Genomic DNA, 24,034 nt, shown 5'->3' with positions numbered 1-24,034 from the left:
AATGGCTTCCAAGTCCTGAGCCACTATCCTCATAATATTTACTATATAAGGCATATGAGTTTTTTCTTTTATATTTTAATTTTGCTTCCGTTATAATTTGTATGTGTATGCATTCTTTTAAACTCGCATATCCCATTTTGTTTTTTTCGTTTTTACTTTTCTTTTAGTCTGATGTTGACACTTTCTTTTCAACTAGCCCATCAAATTGCCTTTTATCAGCTTTTTATTTTCATGTGGGAACTTTCTTTTATGACTTCTGTCTGCCAAACACGAGGTAACGAGTTAAAGGCTCGCGTCATCCCAATCTGGTTATAATTTTTAAAAAAGAATTTAATGTTGAATCTCTCTTTCAAACTCTCTGATCGCAATTTTTGAATTTTATTTTTTTTTTTACTTTCCTATCTTGAAATGCTAGAAGAAACAGTTCGCACCCATTAAATACTAACGTTAGTAGTATAGTGGGACGATATAGGGACTATGGGAAAATACATTACAGATCCCCTCTGGGACGATATATTGACAAGATTTATAGGGACAATGGGACTTAACATTACAGACCCCCTTTGGGGCGATATAAGGACAATGGTAACTTTAACATGGGAAAGTTATCATGGGTGGGACTATACAGGGACAAAAAGTGTATTGGGTCTGTATATGGACAATGGAAAGAGAGAGCGTCTGACGTCACGGTAAGGGAGATTGGTAACACTGTAGTAACTAGTTAAAGTGACGTCACAGGACTGAGCAAAGAGCGGGATGTACTTATATATCACATACAACAGAAAACAGACATTTTTTGTAGGGGTTAGGATAGAAAGTCAATTTATTTTCGAGGCAAAAGAGTGGCCCTGAAAAGGGCCTTTGGGTTTCTTCTTCTTCTATTTCCTTCACTTCTTCAACCATCTACTTATCTTTCCCACTATTCCTTTCTTCTTCTTTATTTCTGACTCTGGCTCCAAGTCACAATGGCATATCGCTCTGAATTGCTCCTGTATCCTTATCCAGTTATTGTTGAGTTTCTCAAAGCTTTCTTTTGCCTTTCTATTCTCTTCTTCTTTCCTTTCCTTTGACCACTTTTCTTTAATGTTCTTTACCTCTTGGGCCAGCACTCGTCTCATCAGTCCTCTGCTTTTATAAGTTGGTCTAAACCCCACTTCACAAATGACCACTCACTCCACACCAAAGAAAGAAAGCATTTCATGATCATTACATTATCCAGAGCTTCCTTCAAGCTACCTTTTCGCACACAGAGAGGGTCAATGAATGTTGTTACTTCTTCTTCTATCATACCGTCAAGAAGATCCATAGCTAATTTCACACTGGTCACTTGTCTGGTCACAAACTCCTTTGTAACTGGATATTTCCATTCCATATCTAGTCTTTCCACCACGTATAGTCCATCTATTATCCAGACATAGCTATGTCTCAAGTTGTTAAACAACTCTGTCACTGCCACCATCTTCTTTTTCTTTATTCCGTAGAATGGCATGAATGGCGAACGTTGTGAGTTATTATAGGTAAGGCACGGACGTGAAGGAAAACATCCCTTACTTTTGTCATCTCATATTATATACTATTCAAACAGAGGTGACGAGCCATAAAAAACTAACCTCATTTTATACTATCCACACACGGGAAGCAGCAAAAAACAAACCCAAATATACTATCCATACACGTGAAGCAGCAAAAAAAAACAAACCCAAATATACTATCCACACACGGGAAGCAGCAAAAAACAAAACCATAATATACTATCCACACACGGGAAGCAGCATAAACATAACCATAATATACTCCAAACACACGCGAAGCAGCAAAATCAAACCTAAAATATACTATCCACACACGCGAAGCAGCCCAAAAAAAAAACATAATATAATATTCACGCACGCGAAGCAGCCAAAAACAAACAAAAAAAACAAAACAAATATACCATCCACACATAAGGAATGTTTAATAATCACACACTCTACTATCCACACTAACGTACGTGAGCGCTTACAAAAACCAATAATCTACCATCCACACAAACGTACGTGAGCGCTTACAAACACAAACACACACACACACACACACATACATACATAAACGCATACAAAATCTCACCAGGAAAGAACTGAGTGTTTATTTTCACACTACTCCACATTCACACATTGGCCAATCGATTACAGTTTCTTTTCTGGAGTTTTGGTTAGCCCTGTAAAAGGGCTGTTTTTTCTTTAACCCCAGAGACACCGGGCTAATGCTGGCATCTCCCAGGTTTGGCACCACACACACATCTTCTACTCCAATCGTTCTCACAGTTGAATCTATTAGATGGCAGTGCAAAGGCTGGATGGTAAGTCTCAGCACACCAATCTTCAGTTTCTGGGATTCTGAACTATTGTTGTTGTTGTTCCCTCTGTCTTCTCCTACGCTGCCAGACCCGAGGATGCTGCCCTTGCCTTGTGTTTCGTTGTCTTTCTAATTCCTTCACCCAGTTTTCCATTTGGGGACAGCATCTCTTGGTACTGGTGGAAGAGGTTGTGTCAGTGGCTGTGGTGCAGCTGCTGGTTGTGGTACTGGAAGTGGTTGTGGAGGTACCAATAGCTTTACCTCACACACAGGCCTTATTATTATATGAGACATGATCCCCCTCTTCATTTCCTCTTCTTCTTTCTTCTTCTTTTCCCCTCCTCCTCTTCTATTTTCGCTTCTTCGGCTATGGCCTCCATAGCCAGCTCATCCAACAGGCGCCTGGCGTATTCCAGGTGCATCTGGAGTTCAAGAAGTTTGCTTATTCTGGTATTCATTGTCTTGTTGTTAACGAATCAACAAGGGTAGCCACACTGCCGAGTGTTTCCTTATTTATATGAAAAGCACGGACGTGAAGGAAAACATCCCTAAGACCAAAACTTATATTACCTATATCACCACCGAGAAACGCGCGGACCTAAAAGAAACACTCACTCACTTTTTTCTACTGACCATCACTATTTTAAAATGTTTGACAAGCCGCTTAACATATCATAGGCAATGGAATGTTATTTCTTTTCTAGAGTATGGGGTAGCCCAGAAAAGGGCTGTTTTTTGTGTGACTGAGGAGCTATGGTAATATTTTAGGTTCTAAGATTGCGGACTCCTCTGACGACAGGCTTTTGCACTGTCAGCTTCTTCGAAAAGAAAAGGAGAACTCTTTGGTGTTAAAACGACACTTGACAAAACCACTGTCAGGTTCCTGCTGCTGCTGTTGCTGATGTTGTTATTGTTGCTGCTGTCTCTGTTCTCTCTGCCGTTTCTGAAATCTGTACTTTTCCGTCCATTCTTCGTTCTCCTTTTAATTTCTTCTCTGTAGAGCTCTTCTATCAGGTCTTCAGTGACTTTTAACATTCTAACATTCTCTATTTCTTTAGGCTTCGGTATCAGACTTTGTCTGACACGATGCAAATTCACGTAGGCTTCGTTCAACTTGGCTAATCTTGAGCACATCGTCGTAGGAGGATGAAACGACAATGGATGGCCAGACTTGAATCAATGAATGAATGCGTTGAATTATAGAGGTGTTCGTCTGTAATAGACACGTACCTCTTGTTTATGGTGCCAATGGCACCTTCTTGATTAATCCTGAGGGAAAAATGGTGCCACATCCCCCAGGCTTTTATGTACTCACATAGTACTTTTTGATTATAGCCGTTAGGTTGTAGGACTATTTGTCCTTAACAACCTAAATGTAAGGCTCTTACATGAGTGAGAACAGTGAAAGCACGCACTCATGTTAGTAGAATTTGCATTAAACTGCCCCAGGTGTCAACCCAAGCAGTATGTAACGTCCGCTGTGATTGGTCGGCAGTGATGACGTCACATTAGGACACCTGGTCGTGTGGCAAGTGGAAATCGTTCCACATCCTGCCACGTGTACGAAATCCGAGCATGGTGAAGGAGGAAAGGCACTCGGCAAGCCAGCTATGGATGTTGTGTACTTTCTGAAAAGCTAGCCCGTACTTATTTCAAATTAGGACCAGTTTTGCTACTGGACAATAATAATACCAATAATGTATAAGCCACCTCTGCAATTAATCAAATTTAAGAGTTGTTAATTTTGACTAAACTTTAACGAACAAGTTGGAATTTTGTGTACAAAGTGTACTTTCAATATTCTAATAAATAAACCAATCAGTTAAGTCAGATAGACTTGTAGAAGTTAAAATCACGCATAGATATAATTAAAAGTATAAAAAAATTTCACAGCGGAACCAAATAAGGTCAAATTTGTTTAAATAGATTAATATCAAATACGGCTTTCTGCCAAATGAAGGCCGTGTACATTAAGACAATGGTAGCAATCTTATATTTCTTCCATCTTTCTTCATAGATTGCTATCGTTCTAGAGCTGCAGGTTAACCGGTGTAGGTAGCTGATGCGGTCCGAAGGTTATCGCATAAATCTTTCTGGTATCCCCGGTGGACGGCCGGTAGACTTTCAATTAAAATCCTGCGATTTCAATCTTTCATCGCTCAGCTGGTTGTATAATTCCCCATAACACAGACAAGGTTCCAGAGGTGCTCTTCTCACAGCTTGCCCTCCGTTGGTATACAGGGTTCAGGTGGAGTGCTTCCTAGAGCTACTTCCTCCCCGCAATCTCTGTCAGATGGCCGCCAGTTAAGAGCTGCTACCTTCCTTCACTCTTTGCCGGTCATATAGGCATTTCAAATCAGCAACGTTGCTTTAGTGAAGGGCAGTGATTAAGCATTAGAGTATTTTACTCTACTAATTCCAGTGCTGTGGGTACATTCTTTGTTCTGTACTCCTGACGCACGTGTTTATTTCTTTTCCCGCTCATTCACCGCTGCTGTTTTGCCGGTCCTGCTTCGTCGCTGTCCACTGCGTGAATGTGATGATGAGTTGGATGGTCAGACTGGGGACTGCCCCGTTTTTATGGCAAAAGCGCGGACGCGAAGGAAAACATCCCTACATGGTTTCGAGTCGGAACGCTAAATTAGTGTGATGTGAGGGATAGAGAGAAGTCAAAGAGCATGAATCATGATACCCATAACAAAACAAACGACATAAGCATTTTATTTCAAAACACAACATGTTTTATTCCAATAACACTCTATTTTGGACATGGCTGACAACGTTGTGAATGAAATTGTGATTTCCACTGTTGGAAGTCATTGGGCCATTGATGTACACTACGTTTCCTAGCTAAAGACAAAAGATAACCATAATGGTCACAAACTCATCGATATATTGTCTCATCGTTTCTTGAAGAACGACGATCAAAATAAGTCACTAAATGTTCTAATTAATATCCCAGGCTGCGGTGATGCAGAAAATGCACACAATATTGTCGACATACCAAGGAACATGTGCTTGTTAATTTCACATTATTGAATCGTGTGGACTGAGCATTTCTTCTCATAAAGTCAATGACATCGTCTTCCAAAGGGGGCAATTCATACGAATCGAAATATTCCTCACATCCTTCTTGAGGAAAGTAGACGGCTATCCAGTGGGTTCCTGGGAGATGATTATCGTCCGTGTTGATCACATAAGCTTGATGGTCTTGAGGTTTGCGATGAGGTAGTTCATATTTAAGATATACGACATGATTCCAAGAAGCAGTGTACGAGCTGTGGTTCAAAATGTAAGAAAGTTCCCAGGTATCCATGTTTTGTGTGTTTTTTCTTCAGAGGTGATAATAAGTGATCAATTCGATCCCGACTTTCTCTTGGAAAATGTCTGACAAGTAAAACGGCATTAGCTCCGACTTCGTAACCTTGTCCAGGAGAGTTTCTATCCGCCGGATCTCCAGAGGCGTTAATGGAGGACAATAATATTTATGCAAGCATTTATACCACTCATCCAATACGAATTCTTCCGAGATGAGATTCCAAGCTTTTTCTCAGATACTCGTCCAATTTTTCTTCTTGACTCAGCATCAGAGATTTATTGTGTTGAATTTGACTGGGATGATCGTTTTGACATTCATAGCAATCTTTCTTGATCAATTCCTTAATTTTCTCTCCCAGGACTGTAGCAAAACAGCCGACTAAATATGCTTCTTGTTCTGGCCATCAGGACTTCATCATGATGACTTCTTCGTCTTTGTCTTGGGATTCTCCTTTCATGGTCTCCTCACATTCCATGTCCAAAGTTTCTCCACTAGGTAAAGAGGGATAACACTCTTCCATGGCTTCTAATAGTCTAGAATGACTTCTCTCAAACTGTTGATTTATATGGTATTATCGAATTCGGCATACAGGATGACGTTCACCGTATCCACAGGAATTCGGTTTGCAAACTGAATTTCCACTCGAATCTGGCCGGATTTTATATTGTGGAAATGTCCCTCGTTGCTGCGTTGCATAACCTCCTGCATAATCCTCGTACGATATGCCATGACTGGTGTTGGTTCCTAACTGTCCGGTTTCTTCGTACCGAGACAAGTACGATCTTAAGTAATTCTTCTTCGTGTCAATAAAGTCAGGTTCGAAAGGTCGGGTACACAAGGTCTTGCCATCGCGACTGATTTTTATCAACAGCTCCGTTGAAGGCTGTATTTTCGACGATACCAAGAATTAAACGTTTGAGCAACTGTCCTTAGAATAGATGATATTCGATCATGGATCGTTGTCCTGCGGGAATGGTGAAGGTTTTCACTTCCACGCGACGTATCGGATACTTGGTGGTCGTTCTGCTCAAGGTGTGACTGATGTCGTTTCCCACTTTAGGTAACACATCCACAAGTCGCACGTAAAGTCTGGCTTCTTGGATGACAGTTTTGTACTCGTTAACATTATCCATTAAATGGAAAGCGAAACTGCTACGATTCAGTCTCAGGCGGACATCCACTCCGTTTAGCAAATACTTTTCTTGTAACCACATGTCGAAATGCAAGCGATCCATTAGTTCTAAAATACGACTTCCAGCAATTTGCTTTCTTCGTTCTATAAATTCCGATAAATATTGAGTATCTCCATCAATCGTAGTGCTATTGAACTTTGCACCTATTGCGTCAGGCTTCCATACCACGCAAGCATCCAGATTGCTGTCCTTGGTCTCTTTTCCGTACGTCAAGAGATTTTCCAGGTACGCTTGGTAAGGGTAAGTGTCCATGCTGCTGCTGACCAGTTTGTAATTAAAATACAAGTCCACTCCACTGAACAAGAAATGCATGAAATTGTTGACGGGAGCTACTCTGGACGTATCAGTTAGAGGGTCACCGTCCGCTTCGGTTACTTTGACTTTCAAGTACAAGTAACTGCTATTCAGATCGATGTAATCTTCGGGCTGTCCTTTGATTTCAAACTCGATGGGAGCGGAATCCTTCAAATAGGAAAATGGATGAAATTAGACCCATTGGGATTCTTCCATCGTCATCATGGTGGGGGGGCATGGCAAACAGATCCATTTCCGATTTGGAACAGGCGCAAGACTCTCGGTGCATCATTTTTTCTGTTTCTCAATAATTTAATAATTGAAAACGTCTAAGTCTCGGACGGTTCTTCTTTTCTTAGTCTTTCTAGCTTTAGAAGTGTGAAGTCTTGCGAAGGGGTGTTTTCTTCGTCGTATCTTTCTGCCTTGTCCTTGCTGTGGCTTCAGGGAAGCGAGAATGTCTGACTCGGTAGCGTGCAGTGCATTTATATTCGTTTCTCGTTGGCCTAAAATGTCTTTATCCGTTTGCAACAATACATTTTTGCCTGCTCTCAAGAAGGCTTCTTTAGGGTTTTGTTTGTCGATGATGACATTTTGGAGAAATTCTTTACCATGTGTCAGTGCGACATCTTTCAAGGAGTGCAATCCTTATATCACCATCGGTCTCAACACCGGAGCCACGGAACGAAAGGCTGATTTTACCATATATCCTAAACCATGTCCTCGCTGTCGAGCAACACCTCGGTACACTGGATACATGACTTACGAGTCGTTAGAAAACCCTTTTCGAAAATGGAGTTTCACCGTGACGTTCCCTTTGGTGAATGGAATATTTTGTCCCAGATCTTTTATTGCAATGTTGACTGTGTCCACATAAGACTTTCTGACGTGAAATAGTGAGAATGTACAAATTCGCTGTGTACGTGATAAGTGTTTCCACCTTCCTCGTCAGAGTTCGTGGCAGAATCCACTTTGAAAGAAATGCCACGCAGTAACGGTACGGAGGCGTGTCCCACCACGTTATACTCCACCACATCGGAATACACAAAAATCAAATTCAGTCCTTGATTCAGTTATACTGGGGAACGAAGAAACTTGGCAAAAGAATCGTTGTTGGAGATGACTGGTAATTCGTTTTTCCTGATCATTGTCATGCTCATCTCCATGTCCCCGTCCAACATGTAAAACAACGCAGCACAAAATAAAATAGACAACTTGTTGCTCCCCTCAGAAAATTTCATCAGGATGCGACGAGCTACTTTATGGTATTCAAGGTTGACACTTTTTTGACACCCTCCAGAGCTTTAAGACATTAAACCTGAATGCAATGGTGCTCACCAAATGTTGTCCACTAAAATAATAGCCTGGGGGAATAAACAAGTGATAGGTCGACTTTTGACTTTTTGTGATAGGTGTTTTCTTATCATATTTTACATGGGTATCCAAATACTGTTGCATTTGTTGGTCATGAACTTCCACTGCAAAAAATAATTTGAATGGGAAGGACATTGAGGACTTGGGTCGGGTGAATGATTTCCACTAAAGCCATTTCCCAATGGGCTTCGTGATCTAACTGGATGGCCTGAGGTAATTTGGCCATGTAGCAGCATAAAGTGTTGTTGGGAAACACCTCCATGGAACTGTCACTGGGTAAGGTTAAGTAAAATTGGTTATGGTTGCTCATAATTCCAGAGTTCTGTGGCTGTCCGAGGGGTTACTGGAAGTCAAAGGAGTGTTTCCGGCCAAAATGGGCTTGTTGTTTTTGGAGTGGTGACTGGAACTGGACACAATAATCCCGTTGTTCCCGTTCAAGGAGAATTTCAGGGAGGGATTGGGAAGAAGGTAACCGATGCAACTGCTCAATAAAATGGTCCACAATTGTTTGTCTGCTTGTTGCAAACTCAAATTGCCAATGGCTGTGCCGATGACACAATACACCACAAAGATTTGGCAGAAAAAGACAATTTGCAATTTAGGCACACGTTTTCCACATCACACCCACAAGGGTTGTTTCTGTAAATCTTGCAGAGAAGAACTGGGTGAAGGAGTGGTCGCTGCAGTGGTATCAGTAGCTGAGGCTGTGTGAAAGGGCATGAAGGTCACTTCTTTTTATAGTCGATGACTTGCGAAGCGTCGATCCAAGAATCAAAAACTTGGTGGATACCCTTTCCAACGTACTTTGACTTCTTTGACACGTCGTTTTCCCACTTTAAAGGTTCTGCGTTCGAGAATACTTTCGAGGTCGTACACTTCGTCTTCTTTTTTGGTGACACGTTGTAACTCGGGCAAATTAAACGATCCTTTTAACACTTCTCCGTTCATGTCTTCCAATTTACAGACGGCAGGATGACGGCCATGCACGCGTCCAGTGACACGAAATAATTCGGTGGTCCAGTTAGGTTAGTAACCTTTGTCGAAAGTGCGTTTGGTTTTATCAATGCGAACCCAATCTCCTACGGTCAACAAATCTCACCTTTCTTTGGGACAGCCCCCGTCGGGGACGTACCAAACAGACGATCAGAAATCAGCACTTCGTTGTCGGGAGTCACCTCTTGCGGGGCACGTCCAATGGTAAGATTGGTATGGACAGGACAGATAACATGTCCCCATGTTTGAGTAAAAGAGGAGGCAATCCTTTCCTTTTCTTTCCTTTGGGTTTAGAAGAGGGATGTTTTCTAGTGGGTGACATCTTTACTTGTTGGTTCCGGGACATTCACCAAAAGTACACTAACGTCGATGTCAAGGAACACGCCCTTTTATCTTTCTTTTTGGACCATAGCTTTATCATAAAGGTGACAATGTGTTTTCCAAAATTGCCAAGGAATCCACCACTTTTGGTGACTCCTCTTTTGTTTGAACGACTGTATCTTTTCTTTGGGTAACGTCGATGCATGGCTAAGTGTTTTGTCTCTTTCTCTTTTGACGATAGTGACGGTGTGTACTTCTTTGAGGTGACATCTTTTTGGGAGTTCAGGAGCACAAAAAACACTGATACCACTATTTTGTTGCAGCCCTTTGTTATACTGGAACGCGTCGCCACTGATTGTCTTTACGTCGTATCAGCTTAAGGACAGGCATCATACTTCTTGCAGGGTACGCAACGGACTAAATCGAGCCAGTTCTTGCTTGGACAAATCCAGTAAACTCTGTAACATGCCCGATCTCTCTTGGTCTTTGATTTTGGCAGCAGGTACTTTGTGAGTAGCTGCCACTGTCACTAAAGAGGAGGAGGGTGTCACCACTGGAGAAGTTCTTGGAGACACAAACTTCCATGGTGTCATCAACGGAGAAGTGGAAGGACCTGAGGCTACCGTAGACGCGGACACTGTCTTTGCAGGCCGCGGTTTGCGAATGTAAGGTTGCGCCCTGGCTGAAGAGCCTCTCTTGCTACTAGAACCTGTTTTCTGTGCGCTTTTCTTTTTCTGGCGACTTCTCTGTTTCTTTTTCTGTGGACTTTTCTTTTTCCGGGGTTGTGACCTGGTCTTGACACCTTTGATCTTTTTCTTCTTGGGGCTTCGTTTGACTTTTTATTGGGGAGAACTTTGGGAGCATTAGGATCCCATCTTAAGAGGAAGCGAATGATGACACCTCCTACAGTACCGCTCCTTCCAGGTTTCAAAATGATCTGCTTTTTGGTTTGAGTGTCGATGAGGGGATCGGCCAGTTGGGTCAAAGCTACTTTGTTTGTATCAAAAAAGCGTTTGGTTTGATGATGAATCTGAATGATACCTTGCAATAATTGACGTGCTGTCACCGAAAACCATCGTAAGACTTCTTTGAGACTGGCTGTCCAGGCAAATTAAGCTCCCCGTGTATAATATATTACTCACTGAGTTACTGTAATGTCTATTCCGTTTAATAATGAGTTAATGTAAAGTGAATGGTAGGTTACACCCTTTTACGTTCCGTGTCATTTGCCGGAACGTATGGTCAGAGATTTGACGGCCAAAACACGTAATTGTGATAACAGTGCAGCAATGATTATTAATTACTGAACCATAATCTATAATCTATGTATGTTATATAATGTTTATTTCTTTAAATTCGCTAAAAGCGGCTATTGTCCCTAAACACATATTTCTCATACTATAAACATGCCCAGATGATTGGTGTCTAATAACCTTTATATAAAACCTTTTCAAAATCTGACTCCTCAGACAAGCTAACGTTTTAAAAGGACTGCGTATCTCACCTCAATCTGTTTTATTCCATCATGCTTTCTGATACACTTTTTCATCTCTGCGCAACATATGTTTACTTGTATCATTAAGATAATTATTTGACATTAATTGGAATTGTTAACATTTAAGAGCTCTTATTTTACTTTAGTTGTGGTAACATATTTTTTATAACGTTTACTCCCTTTCGTTGTCGTGGGGACTGCTGGTTTTCAGATGGTAGTTTTTTGCTCCTGCAGTTGCTTCTCCAATGATTCTCATGTTGACGATTCATCATTATATTGGTAACCTGCTTCTCCGCTATTACTGATTACCATAACTTCTTCATTCGAAAAACCGTGTTTACCAATGCGAGAAAAAGAAAAACGAACCTGGTAAGAAGAATAGCTTGGAAGTTATACATAATAATTATCCTAAGTAATAACACAAGAAACAGTGTAATATTCGTACGTATTAATTTGTATTATACAAACCGTCCAATGATACGGTGAATTTATTATTCATTTCAGTTTACGGTAAGTGTTTACATTACCGATGAACATCGCATGATGCTACATAAGTAGAAATAGTTGATCATATCATGGGGTCTACTTAAATTAGACAAAGTCTGTTGTGGACGTCAGGCGCCGTTTGTCTGGAAAGCATTATTGCACTAGGGGAGAATAGCATTACAAGTTCGGCAAAATTTCCAAAAAGTGCGAAAATTTTTATGGTAGTGGGAACATGACTGAAAACATTAGTATAACACGCCTTCCAATATATAATTTCAAATGAGTAGAAAATCACTAGATGGCAATCTGTGGTATGCAACACTGTATTTTAATATGCGTAAGTAAGTCGTCAATTTCATAAATTGTAGTCTACATGTCAGTACTGATTATTAAAAGAGGCAATGCTTGTTTGAACCTTTAACGTTGACTACACAACTAATAATGAAAGTCTAAAACTAAACTTTGCGTTGTAACAAGGACTATTAAAATTTAATCATTATTAATTAGAACAGGTTCAAAATAATACATATATGCTATTCTACGCAAACATACAAAAAATAATGATGATTGGAATAAAAATTATCGGTGTATTTGGCAAGATTGAATGAAATTTAAATCCTGTAATAGATATATCATCGTCATTGAATAAGAATATAACTCTACCAGTGGATACAATCTGTTACGCTGAAAGTAGTCAAAAGTTACCTTTAAAGTAGTCAATAGTTACCTTTAAAGTAGTCAATAGTTACCTTTAAAGTAGTCAATAGTTACCTTTAAAGTAGTCAATAGTTACCCTCACTGAGGTCAATATTTACCTTTAAAGTAGTCAATATTTAAATTTAGTAGTCAATATTTACCTGTAATGTAGTCAAGTTACATTTAAAGTAGTCAATAATTACCTTTAAAGTAGTCAATAGTTACCTTTAATGTAGTCAATATTTACCTTTAAAGTAGTCAATAGTTACCTTTAAAGTAGTCAATAGTTACCTTTAATTTAGTCACTAGTTGTCTTTATACTAGTCAATAGTTGCCTTTAAAGTAGGTAATATTTACCTTTACATCAATTAAAGTTGCATGAAGTATTATCTCTTATTGGTCTTTACTGGCAAGAAAATGAGTATTTTCCACTGTAAATTTGATAACAAGCAAATCTGATTTCCATGCATCAGTGTATATCTTGTGTGTAATATTCTGCAATAATCCTTCACATTACACTCAGTCATTTTCACCTCTGTGACCATGGGCGTTACACCTCTACGGTCACAAACTAAGTAACATAAAAAAGGCAACAAATAATTTAATTATCAATGTTGTAAATGAAAACGTGAGAACAGCGTACAGTTGTATGAAGTGAATCCAAACTAGTCCTTATAAAGGTATATGAAAGTCCTAGATGAGTGAAAAGTTCCTTATACATTTCAAAACAGAAATGCACTTGTCCTCCAAGAACCATGACCCTCTGAAGATGCATTGTCCAGAATTCCTTTCAATAATGTATAACAGTTCTTGAATAATATTATAGTGCAAATAATGAGCACTTTCCATTTCAACTGAACAGTCCATACAAATGGGACCGCTCTGGTAGCCTAGTGGTTAGAGCATCTGCCTCAGATGTGGAAAGTTGGGGGTTCTAATCCGACAAAGTCATACCAAAGACTCAAACAAATGGTACTAACAGCTGCCTCGCATGGTGCTCATTATTAAGAAGTTAGTGTTAGGACTGGTCGGCCTGGTATCAGGAAAATGTAGCTGGATGGGACATCATGCTACATGTCTGCGGCACGATGCCTCAGAACTAGACATCACTATAAACTGCCACACTGCAGACTTAGCGATATCACTGAAGAATCTTTAAAGCCATGTTAAAAGTCCAAATCACCCCCCCCCGCCATATTTTTCCTCTCAAGTAATATCTAATAACAACATAAACAAATTTGTCTGCAGACTTACTAATCAAACAAAATAAGTGTGAAGGTCTCCAAAGTTGCAATGAAGCTGATTTTCTGACTCTCTCCTTATATACACCATATATTGCATCTTTATTTCACAACAGACCCATGAAACAGAGAACACTACTCAATTTGTTTCAATTTGGCCTATTCACATGACTTAGCCCAACCAATGGGAAGTTGCATACCTATTCTACAAATGTTGAAACCACATCAGTCCCTGGGAAATTAAGTCAAAAGTCTTATTATTAAGATTAGGATGATTAATTGTCAACACACAAGTTAACATATACGTATAGATCCTATGCAATATTATTCTCTTAACATATTCCGGTCATGTAGATAAACCTAATTAAATATAATCTGTAAAGTGTACAGCCATGAACAAAGATTATAAATAAATTAGACAAAATCATCTACCAGGAGTTACATAAAAACACAGATATACACAACACTGGGTTCAATCGTTGCTTTCAGCAGTGGTTACCATTCATTATTTGAAAGTTTCCTCTGGGCTTGTAACCCCTCTCACATTAAAGAGCACCATATTTGAAACAGGAATTGAGTGCACAAGACGTATTGTAATTCAGTGCATGTAGAATTTATGTCATAAAACTTCATGTCTTTGAAGACGTGTGTTCACTACATAATAAGATTGTGGATGTGTGGGACAGATAAGTGTAAAGTATAGAGCAAATATAGAAATAACAAACTAAAACAATAAGCTAACAGCATCATCCTTTATTATACAATTATTTTTTCCAATAATTAAAAATTAGTGGCATGCACAATGGATAGTACAATAAACATTCCCATCGTGGTTATGCTATGTCCATTTATCAGGCATTTGCCTTTATAATGTGCTTCAAATGTAAAAGATTGAACATAATGCATACATTTATCTATGTATATAATTGCCTTTACACAATATTTTAATTTCAATGGCTTCTATCAGTTAAACAAGAAGAGACTGTCATGTTTATGGATATTTATGTTACGATGTAAAATGTTGCAGCCATATGCATGTTTCAAATGTAAAAAATGGTAGGATGTCCGTTACCAAGATAATAAAATCTGACAGCAATAAATTGGATTTTGTTAATACTAAAATCTGACAGAAATAAACTGGATTTTCTTAATACCAAAATCTGACACAAATAAACTGGATTTTCTTTAATGATGCAATAAACGATTTTTTTCAATGATCCAAAAAAAGAACTGTAGAAAATATGAATGGCCATCTAGTTCTTTCCCACTGACAGAACACTCAATGTTTCATATCACAGTAAAAACTTTGTTGTGATGTCTCTAGCCATTTTTGGTTAAAACCTTTATCAAAATATAAATACCTTTGCAATCAATAGTTGTCAAAAATAAAATCAAATAAGTGCAAAACTGTACTGTAAAAGAATCACACAATAATATGAATTGGTCACTTGATCAGATACATCCATTATTAATTATCCGACCCAAGTACAAACTAACATCATTTTTTCTTAAGGTTTATTTAATTTACGTTTCATCTATAATGAGTTAATTTTTAACCAAACAGTTATGCAACACCAACTCTATTTCTGATTTAAGCCAGTTATTCAACACCTACTCTATTTCTGATTTAAGCCATACAAATGTTGACTACTTTGTTCATATAAACATACTCTTATCTCTCCTGCATCCCTACCTCATTATTTGAATGTCTATTGCCAAAACTGAGGACACCTCTTGTGAAAATTATGTTAATACAATAATTAGTCAAATTTCCTGATCATCACTGTACATACATAGTTTTACAGCAGTCCAATAAAAAGTGCAATAGTAGCTGCATTAAACATTTGTGACATACACTGCATCAAGCCATAAGTAAACAAGGGCAATAACTCCTCCATAAATTAAGGAAGTACAGACATTTGTCAATATGTGCATTTATGAATGATGACCATATACTATAAACCATGCTTAACTGCAGTCAATGAAATGGCAAGACAACTTGCATTCACAATGTGATGTTGTTTTGCACTACATTCAGCAGTAGGACAAAACTAACAGGACATCCAAAAACAATGGGGAGTAAAGTGATTTGTTGACATGTTTGTCTTCCAATCATGGCTATACTATTTACCAACTTTCATGGCAGTCTATGAAAACCTCTGGGAATAGTTGCGTTAATGAGATTGTATTGGATGGAAATGAGTATTACTATATAGAGACAGAGATAACACAATTAATATAAAACATCCTTGATTCACAGAAATCAAACTATATGTGTTATATACAACACGAATGCCTCCATCCCACAACTTCAGAAAAATGACAGTCTCAAAAACTAAATAGTTCAACATAATGGCATGAATACATGATCATCTGAACAGTTCAACATAATGGCATGAATACATGATCATCTAAACAGTTCAACATAATGGCACGAATACATGATCATCTAAACAGTTCATGGCATGAATACATGATCATCTAAACAGTTCAACACAATGGCATGAATACATGATCATCTAAACAGTTCATGGCATGAATACATGATCATCTAAAGAGTTCAACACAATGGCATGAATACGTGATCATCTAAACAGTTCAATATAAGGGCGTGAATACAGTTGATCATCTAAACAGTTTAACATAATGGCATGAATACATGATCATCTAAACATTTCAACACAATGGCATGAATACATGATCATCTAAACAGTGCAACATAATTGCATGAATACATGATCATCTTATGTACAGAAATGTCTAACAAGTATAAGTTTTATTCAGCATTTAGTGTTTTTATGGATAATCATTATAACAAGGGTTTCATTAATGAAATTAAGAATAAAAAAAACAGAAATTGTTAAAATATATGAAGAAAAAATGTTACGACTTTGTCATTTATTACTCATGCTAACAGGCTTCAGAGGATCAAGAGAAAGAGAGAGAAAGAAACAAATTATGATGTATCACCTACTGTGAGCATGTGGTCAGTTTCATATCACAAACTGTCAGTGCACTCTAAAGTGAAAACAATACCCATAAACCCTAAATTGAAAACAAAACCCATGCACCCTGAAGTGAATAAATACCCATGTCATGATTGTTGTTGTTGTTGTTTTAGGATTTAATGCCATTTTTCAGCACACGATAGGCTATACATGGCAGCCAGTATTAATAGTGGAGGAAGAATCCGGGAAAACACCCGGAAAGAACCACTGACCCACGAGAAGCTACTGGCAGGCTTTCTCACATACCCATATTGGTGGAATCTGAGACTTGAACCCACGCAGATGTAGGTGAGATGGCAGTGATCTGTAACAGAGAGCGCGTTAGACCACTTGGCCACTCACGGCCCCTGTCATGATTGTTTAATTGGGTCAGAGATATATACAATGTTTAGAGAAGGTGCAACAATCATAAAATTATTATTTTAGACAAATCCCAAAAAATCAAGCAAAACATATGTGAGCTAAACATTAGTCTCAGAGATGAAAATACACTAGGGGTTATCATGGATGCATCAAGTTCAAGCTCATTTCATTTTCTTCATGCACTGATTAATGTACAGCATGATTCTGTGGGGGAAAATCCCCCCTCCCTATGTTCAGCAGACCTCCGTTTGACACTGTCTTCATCATCTCCCTGAATGCTTTTGGCTATTATCTACTTCATTCTTCTGGGACATAAGGAGCTTCTTTCACCTTTTTTGATGCTCCTGGTTCTTTTTAACGGAAGCATTTTGCATCTTGTTGAACATATATGAATGTATTTTTGGTCCAATATCTTTTTCACTTTGGATTCCCATGAAGAAAGCCCACCATCAGCCCCTTCCTCGTCTGAACTCATGCAGCTGAACTCAAGCACCTTCCTTAATGTTGCCATTTTTCCAGAACCCCATGATTCTTACTTTTCCATTGCAGAGAGTCATCTTTTAGATTTCTGCTGCATGATAAATAAAAGGAAAAAGTTATATATATATATATATATATATATATATATATATATATATATATATATATATATATATATATATATTTATATACCTAAATATAATATAACACTAGTCATGGAAGTCATGAAATTGTACTCAGTAACAAGTGAGTTTCCTTTATGACTCACTGTACTAATTCAGCTCCCATAGTGAACAAATGGAAACACCATGATATTCAAAATTTAATAACTTAACATTTCTGTGTGCTGCTAATCAGGCCAATATTTCTCCATGCACAACTATCCTTGGTACAAGAGTCTATCTGGAGATCATATGAGCCACTGCTTTATTTTTGTCTACATGTGCATAAAACACGTTATCCATTCTGCAACAAATTAATCTGGTGTTACTTTCCTTACTAAGTGCTCCTAAGTCACATCTGTAACAATACTGAAATTGCATCAATATAATTGTGTCTATATCTTTTTAAAATTACAGATAGGATAAGCTCTCTAAACATATTTTTACTAACATTTTACTATTTCTTTATTAATCAATTATGGACCACCAAACTCGTATATACTCTACTTTATGTTAATTCACCCATTTTAAGACTGGTTCACAGTTCGTCCTTATAAAAACTACCATGTGTCCTTTATGTATAATACTTATAGATTATGAAATATGAATGTGTTACACTGGGGGTGGGGGAGTGTTGGCAGTCTGTAATCAGTGGTTGCCATTTTTCCCTCTAAATATCCTAGCCCCACTAACGTCACTGGAAAAAGCTGTCTGATAATGCCTTAACATCTTGTCATTAGAATATGCAATACTGGATCTGTATGGGTAGATATTACACTGATAATGCCTTCACAGTCTCCTTATCACTATAATTGGAAATAATGGATCTGTCTGTGTGGATATATAAAAGATAATGCCTTCACAGTCTCCTTATCACTAGAATTGGCAATACTGGATATGTCTGTGTGGATATTTCACAGCTAATGCCTTCAATTTCTCCTTGTCACTAGAATAGGTAATAATGGATGTGTCTGTGTGAATATTCCACAGATAATGCCTTCAGTCTCCTTGTCACCAGAATAAACAATATTGAATTTGTCTGTGTTGATATTCCACAGATAATGCCCTCACATTCTCCTTGTCACTAGGATAGAACAGGCAATATTGGATCTGTGTGTGTGGATATTCCACAGATAATGCCTTCACATTCTTCTTGTCACTAGAATAGGCAATACTTGATCTGTCTCTGTGGATATTCGACATATAATGCCATCACATTCAGTCTCCTTGTCACTAATTGTGACATTGTCGTTGCTTGTTATAAATCCAAACAGCTCTTTTACTCTTGCATTTTGGAGTTTTGTATGTTGCACCTGAAAAATATGTACCGGTATATTCAATAAATGACTACTGTAGAATACAACCTAACTTAAGTAATTAATTTATGGTGTTGTACTCACTATACAGTGCTGTACTCACACTATGGTGTTGTACTTACTATATGGCATTGTACTTACTATACAGTGTTGTACTCACAATATGGTGATGTACTCACTATATGGTGTTGTACTCACAATATGGTGTTGTACTCACTATATGGTGTTGTACTCACTGTATGGTGTTGATAGCTGTTGCAGTATGTTTGTTTGTGTCCTAATAGTAATATTGAACAAAATTAGTCATTAACTTGAAAACATGTTAATGCTTTTCCTATAAAGTCAATGGATGCTACTAAAACATGAATATACACATATTTAAGACAACACTATACTCTATATTGTATGTAAAATCCCCCGCAATGGGATATTATGAGATTAAGTATCTGTAATACCACTGGCATGAATGGTCGTTAGTCAGTGATGGCTGAATTATATTTAAGACTCCACAGCCCGCCGACAACTATCATTATGATTAAATATTATTGTATGAATTTACGGTATCTGGAAATAAAATACATGTACTTGAAACCCATGAATCTAAAAAACAGTACATTAAACTAGAGATTTATTCCAATGACATGAAGGCATCACCATTTGATTGTATTCGACTCTGAATGTTTTAAACATTTAGCAGCTGAAAGTGCATGTCCCCTTGTCTAGTGAACCTAACCTTGATCATACATCTACTACCAATATAAAAAGAATGATTCATTTAAATATCTCTTGGGGTTGGGTAGCTATGGAGGAAAACAAATCCTTACCATGTCTAGCGACCATGATGCTACTAAAATCAAGGTACTAACAACCATAAATGCATGTCAAGAACAACCCCAACATCCACCCCTGCCAATCGATATGTCTATTGTCTATTTGTCTGCATATCCACCTACCCATACATACTTGGTGGATTTTTAAACCATGTTTAAAAGAGCTATCATATTTAGCATATATATATATATATATATATATATATATATATATATATATATATATATATATATATATATATATATATATATATATATATATATATATATATATATATACATTAATTATACACTGTGTTAAGCCATGGTGCTGGGGAAACTTACAAAATACAAAAGTCAGAATATGATGCCAGAGTCACCTTTGCGAGAATGGAGAAGAGTAGGTCATGCGGGAATGTGAATGACAACAAAAATGTTGAGTCACAGGATTTCTTCCTCTTTTTAACTCCAATCTTAGTTAATCCACCCTTCATTTGTACACAGTCATTCATTGCCAAATTTTCAAAATGTGTCCAACATATATAAATCCTACTTTGATCTGGAAACTGAAATAATAATAATAATGATAATAATAATAATAATAATAACAATAATAATAATAATATGTTGGTGTAAAAAAAACAATAATAATAAAAATATAATAATATTTTGGTGTAAATAAAACAATAATAATATAATAATTATTATTATCATTATTATTATATGTTGGTGTAAAAAAATAATAATACTAGTAACAATAATATATTGGCATAAACAAACAACAATAAGCAAAACAAATCCCCCTGTAATGCTGCTATTTTTGATGTTTTTAAAAACATAGTTAATAGCTCGAAACTTGATCAGTCTCAAAATTGGTACCTTGGGGTTACATCAAGAGGGTGATTTTAAATTATGTCATTTAAATATTTTGCCTTATATATATATATATATATATATATATATATATATATATATATATATATATATATATATATATATATATATATATATATATAGTGGGAATTCTGAATCATCAACCCAACTGACATCCCTGGCAGCATGATCTGAGGTACACAATGTATTCCTATAAATGTCCCATCATGTCCCCAGCTGTTGGTACACAAGGGTAGCCCTTCCCACCTTCAACACCCTGAAATATCACCAAGTGACTGATGTGAAATCCCATATGTTATATTACATAGCCGCCTTTGTTGAAGGCATAAACCAAATTTTAGACTTGAATATGCAACAGTTTACAAAATATTTTAGACTTTTGAACAACCCCCTCCAACTCCTTATTTCTTACATTATGGCAGGTCTCACTAGAACAACCAAGATTTAGAAACAAATAATACATACATCAATACATACATGCATGCATTCATACATACATACATACATGCATACATGCATACATACATACATACAATCACACACACAAACACATTGGGAGAAGAGGTCAGAGTTCCTATCATGATCTGTTAGTGATAATTATGTTATTTCTGCTCAGACTTTTTCAAGCAGATAATGATAGTTTGGTGGTATTAGATTGTAAATATTTTCCAGTGAAATAGGCTCAGTATCTAGTTTTTTTCTAGTTTATATTGAAAATTTGTGACTTAAACTAAAATTGATGTTTATAATAAATTATTTTACATATCAATATAAATGTTACATTTATTGTAAAATATATGTTTAGTAAATAAAAATTAGTTAAAACTGTTACTTGTAGGAGATGTCAAGAAACACAGCTTGTCAACCAGATGGAAGGATATCAGAGAAAACACTAAGAAAATAATTACTTGCAATTGTGAGAAAATCAAGCAGAATCTTCTGGATTTGTTCGTAGATAAGTACATATACAAATCATATTTGGTTTAAAATATACTTAGCAACATGACACTGGTATATGACATCAACCTGTTTTCCATTGTATGCAATCTTCATATCTACTAAGAACATTTTATAGTGAATTGTCACAACTAGACCCTAAGAAAATACATACTTGTTTTAAATTTAATTATAACTATAGAACTCAAATATTTTGTATCTACCAATCTGATTATCCTACTCATCTCCAGACTCCATGTTGTCCCTGACTCGAGTTTTATTCCTGACAAAAATGATAAACTATGACAATGAAAGAGACATTTAATTAATCCTGTTCTTGGTCTTTTTCTGTCAGGTCCAGAGATTTTACACATTACTTCTGATATTTATCTTAATGTATACAAAATACCCATTTCCATAATAGTGTTTCGATTCTTGTTCTGGGCTCTTCATAGTAGGTGATAACTAACATTTTTTATATGGTTTGTGTAAGAAAACTTGCTCAAAGATCCCTTTCCTGCAAAGATGCATTACTACATTATTCCTGGGTAACTTTTATGGCATGAGGTATAACATACATCTGTTTTTTACTTCATGGTCATTAATTCCTCTTCCAATTCCTTAATAGGTCAAGACCCAAAATTACAGGTCCAAAGTAAGAACTATCGTGAAATGTAAATGCTTCATTTTCTCCTTCATTATAACAGCAAAGTTACATGCAAGTGGTATATATTTATACACGTCATGATTTTAAACATGTGCCAAAGTGCATTCCTTCATCATAAATGCAAAGTTATATGCAAGCAATAGAAAACTCTACACATTAAGCTTTTCACCCTGTGGCCAGGTGCATTCCTTCTTTATAGCTGCAAAGTTATATGCATGTCATATAAAGTATTGCATGTCAAAACGGTCAACCTGTGCCAAGTACAGGACAAATGATCCTTATTTGTCATATCCGATAGAATATCAAGCTACCTGGTCTTCGTGATCCGGCACTTTGTTATGTCACATGACAATGATGTTGTTACATCGATAGCGTGAGAAGAGAGAGAGAGAGAGAGAGAGAGAGAGAGAGAGAGAAGTATCTCTCCGTGTAGGATTATACAGTACATGAATGAAATGTAAATAAATCACATTCAACGATACGTGTACATTTACATCCTCCATTGTGCACACACACACACACACACACACACACACACACACACACACACAGAGGCGCACACACATTTTTTTTGTTTCTAAATATGCAAGGAGCGCCAAATCTAAATTTTTTATAATGATCCATATGCCATCATTTCTGTTCGTACACTTTAACATAAATTATAATTCGTGCAAAACAGATATAAAACACAATATACCTTAAATAATATATGATGTGATGTGATGTGATTTTGATTTTTAACGTAGCTATAACAATTGTACAGTCATATCGCTAAGATGTCTGCAGTGTGGCAGTTTATAGTGATGTCTAGCAATGGGGCATCATTTCGTATACATGTAGCATGATGTCCCACCCAGTCACATTATTCTGACACCTGGCCAACCAGTCCTAACACTAACCTCTTAATGCTGAGCGCAAAGCGAGGCAGCTGTTAGTACCAGTTTTGTAAGTTTTTGATCGAACCCACGACCTCCCGCATCCGAGGCGGACATTCTAACCACTAGGCCACCGGAGCGGTAATAATGTATGAAGAAGCTACATTAATCGACAAGTCATAAGTGTATGTATGTATGTATGTATGTATGTATGTATGTATGTATGTATGTATGTATGTCTGTCTGTCTGTCTGTCTGTATGTATGTATGTATGTACGTACGTACGTACGCACGTACGTATGTATGTATGTATGTATGTAGGTACGCTTGCACGCACGTACGTACGTATGTCTATGTGTGTGTGATTTGGATTTTCAACGTAGCTCTAACAATTTTTAAGTCATATCGCTACGATGTCTTCAGTGTGGCAGTTTATAGTAATGTCTAGCACTGGGGCATCATGCCACAGACATGTAGCATGATCTCCCACCCAGTCACATTATCCTGACAACAGGCCAACCAGTCCTAACACTAACCTCTTAATGCTGAGCGCCAAGCACGATGCAGCTGTTGGTACCATTTTTATAAATATTCGGTATTACTCGGCCGGGGATTGAACGCACGACCTCCCGCATCCGAGGAAATCACTCTAACCACTAGGCCACCGGAGGGATACGTACGTATGTACCTACACATGCATGCATGCATACATGCATGTATGTATGAATGTATGTATGTATGTATGTATGTATGTATGTATGTATGTATGTATGTATGTATGT

General features: G+C 37.3%; 1 protein-coding gene across 1 annotated transcript in view; it reads left to right on the top strand.

Moving 5' to 3' along the window:
- The window catches only part of LOC149774062 (E3 ubiquitin-protein ligase TRIM33-like), a 111,999-nt gene that overhangs the window by 42,291 nt on the left and 45,674 nt on the right, over positions 1 to 24,034 (top strand). The gene's annotated exons all lie outside the window — the stretch shown is intronic.

The sequence above is a fragment of the Sinohyriopsis cumingii genome, unplaced genomic scaffold, assembly GCF_028554795.1.
Source record: "Sinohyriopsis cumingii isolate HCF-2022 unplaced genomic scaffold, ASM2855479v2 utg000426l, whole genome shotgun sequence".
NCBI lineage: Eukaryota > Metazoa > Mollusca > Bivalvia > Unionida > Unionidae > Sinohyriopsis > Sinohyriopsis cumingii.
The sequence above is the reverse complement of the archived record's forward strand: the minus strand, read 5'-3'. Positions and strand labels throughout refer to the sequence as shown.